The sequence below is a fragment of the Ptiloglossa arizonensis genome, chromosome 4, assembly GCF_051014685.1.
Source record: "Ptiloglossa arizonensis isolate GNS036 chromosome 4, iyPtiAriz1_principal, whole genome shotgun sequence".
Classification (NCBI taxonomy): Eukaryota; Metazoa; Arthropoda; class Insecta; order Hymenoptera; family Colletidae; genus Ptiloglossa; species Ptiloglossa arizonensis.
Window position 1 is genome coordinate 15,640,800 of NC_135051.1, and position 6,000 is coordinate 15,646,799.

Consider the following 6,000-nt stretch of genomic DNA (forward strand, 5'->3'; position numbering starts at 1 on the left):
TACATATGTATATATATATATATATATATATATATATATATATACATATATACGTATATATGTACATATATGTACACACGGTTGGATGGGATTTGTAGCGCGTGCGCGCGTTACCAATACGCGCGTACGAGGCTCTCGTACATACGCGGAAACACGAGGCTGACTTGCGCGCTGGTAACCCTCCCCCCGGCCGCACACGTACCCGCGAACCCGTAGTTTTAGCGCATACTGGAGAACGCGACGTGTCCGTGTGCTCGCGCGAGTGAGTTAGAATTCGACAGGGGGTGGGTCGGGCTCGCGTGAAACGTGCGCGCACACGTACACGCATGCATGGACGCGCAGGCGCGGACCGCGGTTCTACGTGCACTCGGTGGTGACTGGTAGAGTGGGGGGGTGGTGGAGTGGAGCGCGCGCATAGGGAACGGAGTAGAACCAAACCGAAGTGGAACGAGGGGAAACAGGGCGCCGGAGGAACGAGGGGAAGTAGAACCGGGCGGAAGGGGGTAGGTCGGTTCGAACCGACGCGAAGCGAGATCGCGGCGGGGTGGGGGTTGCGGCACGCTACCGGGTGGTGGTGGTTGACGACGAACGAACGAACACCGATGACTTATTAGCAGAGTGCAAGTTGGCCGCGTGTTTGTGAACTTTCGAATAAATGTACGTACGCGGTGCTGCCGCTGCCTCCGCGCCACCAACGACAGAGAAAGAAGAAGGGGATGCGGCGGTGGCGCTGTATTCTCCCTCGTTTTTTCCCCCGTCTCTCTGGCTGCCCTGCCCTGGCCCCCTCCAACCTCACCTCACCCCCCCTTCCAACCCCCGTCTCTCTTTCTACGTTGCTCACCCTCCGCGTCGTCTCCTCGGACCACCCGAGAGAGGAAACTCCGACGATCACGCGCATCGCTGCGTTTTTTCTCTTTCCTTTCTACCTCCCCTTTGTCTTTTTCCTCCCTTCTGCGTCGCCAGGGTGGTTCCCTGTGCGAGTTTACGGACGAAAATTTTGTGTACGTTTTTTTCATACGTATGACTCCCCCCTCCCCTCCGTCGATCAAACGCCTCCTTTTCCACCAAACACCCCCTACCACCGTTCCGTGGGTGCGTGTCGCTCTTGTCCAGATGTGAGAATTGTTATTAATACCGCGATCGCTTCTCGCGCGGATCACTGCTACGGGGGCCTATCTTCCTCGCGAGCGTGCCCGGGCCATTGATCAAGTTCGCCGAATGTACACGGGGTTACCGGCGTCTATTCGATGTCTTTTTTCCCTTGGTTCCCATCCCCCACCATCGTCGGGATCTATCCGACCCTCCCCACCGCGTCGCGTCGCCCACGGTTTCACCGGTCTACTCGTTTTTTTCTCCCCGGGTACGTGCTCGTCCCCGATCGAGGATCGGTCGTGAGATTAGCGGCCGGCCGAAAGAGGCGCTTCGTTTTGCGCGGTCGGTGGATGAAGAACGGGGCGCGTGAGAGGGGAACGCGGTGGTTCGGGAGGGGGTGGTGATTTCGCGCGGTTTTCACGGGGTACGCCGACCGCGCTTTTTATTTCGAGCCGGTCCCGCCGAACGAGGCGCCGCGATTCACTGCGATCGCGGTCTTGGGAAATAGATGCGGTTCTCGGACCTCCATCGTCGCGGAAATCCCGAAGAGCTCGCCCGAAATGCTAATCTCGAAACAAAGCGACCTCTGCAGTTCGTGACGTATCGAACCGGACTCCGAGTTTAATTCACAAACTTGAACGTTTAAAGATACTTTTCGCGTTAAAAAACGTTGAGCTTAAAGCTGTACCGTTGGTTGGGTTCTTATTCGTAACTTTACGCCATCTTTATTTTTAGTCCTTCGAAAAAATACTTTTCCAAACTATCGAAAGGATAAGGTTAGAAAATGATAATAACGAAAATCGAGTATCCCAATTTATAGTAGATGTACGATTAGTTGGGTTCTTATTCGTAACTCTACGCCATCTTTATTACTGGAGCTTCGAAAAATATCCAAACTATCGAAAGGATAAGGTTAGAAAATAAAAGTAACGAAAATCGAGTATCAAAATTTATAATAGGTGTACGATTATTTGGATTCTTATTCGTAACTTTACGCCATCTTTATTACTGAAGCTTCGAAAAAATATTTTTTCGAACATCGAAAGAATAAGGTTAAAAAATGATAGTAACGAAAATCGAGTACCAAAATCGATAGTAGATGTACCATTGTTCGGGTTCTTATTCGTAACTTTACGCCATCTTTATTAGTGGAGCTTCGAAAAATATCCAAACTATTGAAAGAATAAGGTTAGAAAATGATAGTAACGAAAATCGAGTATCAAAATTTATGGTAGGTGTACGATTGTTTGGGTTCTTACTCGTAACAGTACGCCATCTTTATTATTGGAGTTCCAAAAAAATACTTTTCCACACATCGAAAAGATCAATGGTATCCTTTTCGCGAGAAGGGGTCGTTTTCTTCGTAGTCGTTGATTTTTTAAAATAATTTCGAAGGAATTACAATCGCGTCCACCGATTAGGAAACTTTCTCGTTGATTTTCGCGTCACTTTTTCCCGCCATTATATTCCCTCGATGTACGAGAGGACCATAACCTCTCTGTCGCCCACTAACCGAGAACTCGGAATAACCTCGATGGTACGCGAAACGATAAAAATCCTTTCGTGCCGCGCTAACTGGTGCTCTTTCCATACGAATTCCGTTTTCCTCGCGAAAAGAATGCCAGTATACGGCTCGTTATTGGCACTATCGAGAAGATTTATACGAAAAGAGATCCGCCAAGCTAGACGTAAAATAGTATAAGTGTATAGTCGCACTATTGTATTTTGAACGATGCGTTTATTTTATTTACGAGTCGGGGACGCGATACGCAGACGCGCGAGCACGGAATGATGCACTCGGTGGAACCGTGACGCATAGTGTATACTAAACATGCTCCGACGCTTGAGAATGCAACTTATCGCGGTCAATTTTTTATATGGATCGTGATTTAAAGCGCCACCATCGTTGGAACATTCTGAGATCGTAACTCCATTCGTTTGGTACGTTACAATTTGATAGTCGCCTTCGTGCACGCGAGTTTCGATAAGTGTTCATTTAATCCACGTGTCTTACACTATAAGAGCACATGTTTTATGTATACCAATATGATTTTATGATTATACCAATAAATATCGATATAACTTTTCCATAGATTGGACTTTAACGACTCTAAGAACCTCGAATAGGATCAATTTGAAAAATTTACCATGCGTTTATTAACGTTAAAAAATGATAGCAGTAACGAGTATCAGAATTGATGGTAGGTGCACGATAGTTTGGATTCTTACTTGTAACTTTACGCTATTTTTAATATTGTAGTTCCGAGCTTCGAAAAAATATTTTTCTTCAGCTTTTTTACTTCGTCTAGAATGATTTCACAGAGAGAATAGACGTTACAACGACACACGTAGGCGTTGATCGATCATCGATGATCGTTCGATCGAGCGACGAGGGTAATGTACCGAAGTAACGCTTTTATGAGCGCTTCATCTCAAGGAGATGATGTATCAATTCTGTTTGAGGTGGGCTGGAAACCGAATAATTACCGCCAACACACTCGAAGTCACCAAATTACCGAACAGTGCATAGACGATACTCGTCTGGTTGAATCGATGGAATTGTTCCTATTCAATTCAACCTGTTTATTGTTTAATATTTCTGCTTTATTATCAGTAGTTTTGATTGATTTAACGTGGATTTTCCTTCTATTATATTTTAGGAAGAAAATATTGAAACGTTTACATTATGAAACATGTTTAAATTTTAAAAAGCACGAGTTATTTTTCTATGAAATTACTTGTTAATAGAATTACATAAGTGACTCACACATATAATATAAAACATTAAAATAACATTTTACTACACTGGAAACATTATGAAAGAAAAATATTAAATTTGTATCACTAATAATTATCATTCATTTTTGGTCATCTCAAACATTGCATTTAGAACATTACATAATCTTGGACCCATACATTATATCAGTGAAAAGGATCTAAATAACGTGGAAAACATTCCAAATATAATGCTTAAGTTGACTAAGAATTACCCTAACAATAATTTTCAGCAACCTAGCAATCCTTCCAATTATAATTGCATCAATAACATAAAATCAGCTTTTATACTCTTGTTTACTCTTCTTTAACACTAAAACTATCAAAGGAGTCAATTTCACTCGTTTCAAATTTCTTTTCAAAATTACTCAATCATTAACAGCATTTTCCAATATTCCTGGACAATTATCAAAGTGGACAACCAATGATAAATTAATTTTCCCTTCCCCCATCTAACTTCAAATATACATATATGCTCTGATACATTCGTACAGGCATATTACTATTTAGTAATACCTTCACCATAGTTCCAGTGTTAACTTTCGCTAATGCTCGTCACAACCCTAAATTTTCTTCTCCATTAACGCATATTTCTACACACATTACCGATCGCAAGATAAACTCCAGAAAAATCCTCCTCATTTCATTAACACCTTTCATAATAACAAAACCGAGCACAAAACACTCACTGTCCCTGCAAACGTTAAACTCTCCTATCCTCAAACATTCTCCAACAATTCCACTTCAATATTTCCAAGCAAATATATCACAAAGTGGACAAGATTCACCCGTGGTTCTTACCATAGGTTTGCCTCCTTCATTTCCTCACCGAGAGTCTCGCACGATATCGCAGCCAAAGATCGGTTAAACGATTCCCTTACCAGGCGAGAATTCGTTGAACGAGATCCACAATTTTTCCACAAACGTGGATCCAGGATCACCGGTAGAGTCGTGGGTAGTCGAGCAACGATGGGGGACGGAATTGGGGATTCCCAGGCCTACGATTAGGGAACTTGGTCGGTGCTCCATGGACTTCACGAAGTACCACGAGGGGGGTTGGGGCGTGGCGCCACGTGGAGACCGTAAACATCGTCGGATGTGTACTCTTCGAGAACGATGGTGGTGTAAACCCGATCGAGACGGTCCAGGTTGGTTTCTTACCGACCCGCTTGTTCGACGCTGTGAAAAGGAATCGTCGTCATCGTGGTCGTCATTGTGTCGAGTCAGCTGCGACCTTCGACATTTCGTGGATTCGCTCCAACCGGAGCGCGCCGATCGATATCCCACGGCACACTGTTTCGACTTTCCCGTATTTTGAGACGATTTTACAACTCACAGTCGAACCCGAGCGTGGTTCGAAGCTACAACGTAGTTGCACGTAACGCGGTGTCGTTCGATGTAACGATTTACGAGCGGTGGTCGTCGATATCGTTAGTCGCCTTCGATGGACTTTTGATTAATGGAAACCGAAGACAGATATTCCCGTAGCCGTCTGTTCGAGTTTAACAATGCCACTCGTATCTCGCCATAGGAGACGAAAATTAATACCGCGTATTATTAGCCCTTTATCCAGCGATAACCGCGCTCTTCTCGTCTTACGTAACCCGACATTGGCGGTTCGGAAACGCCTAGCCTGGCCGGCACGAAGGTGACGCTATTAATATATTATCGCGTCCAAGATCGGTACCTTCCGATACCGTAATAATCCTCGGATACGGAGCCGTGATATCAATCGTGGAAGCGGTGGAATTTTAAACACACGAGAAAATTAGACTCGCGACTAGTTACACCTCGTCAACGATACGCAACGAGACATCTTCGTACGTTGTATATTACGAACTCGTGGTATCGCGTTTCGTTGACACGACTCGCGTGTCCGGTCTGTGAAATGGATTTTGTCGGGTAAATGATTTTTCATCGTTCGCCATTATTTGCAATCGTTTAACAAGTTGTTTACCTTTCCGTGGCAAACTTCATTTGAACGTTATCAGTTTAGTTTTAACCTTTGGTTCATTCACTGATACCCGCTGCGACTATACCGCAACTTTGTTACAAACTAAAATTCGTGTTTCGAGTGCACGGAATAATTTCGGGATACTGTTTCAACTTGTTACGCGTTTTTAAACAACGTCC

The 6,000-nt window shown here is 44.5% G+C and overlaps 1 long non-coding RNA gene across 1 annotated transcript; it reads right to left on the reverse strand.

Annotated features, from left to right (window-relative positions):
* Positions 1-2,150: 2,150 nt before the first annotated feature.
* LOC143146220 (uncharacterized) lies at positions 2,151-2,780 on the reverse strand. Its single transcript, XR_012991855.1, has 2 exons — positions 2,352-2,780; positions 2,151-2,264 (listed from the first exon to the last, which is right to left on the reverse strand). It is a non-coding gene; the product is annotated as an uncharacterized LOC143146220 (long non-coding RNA).
* Positions 2,781-6,000: the final 3,220 nt, after the last annotated feature.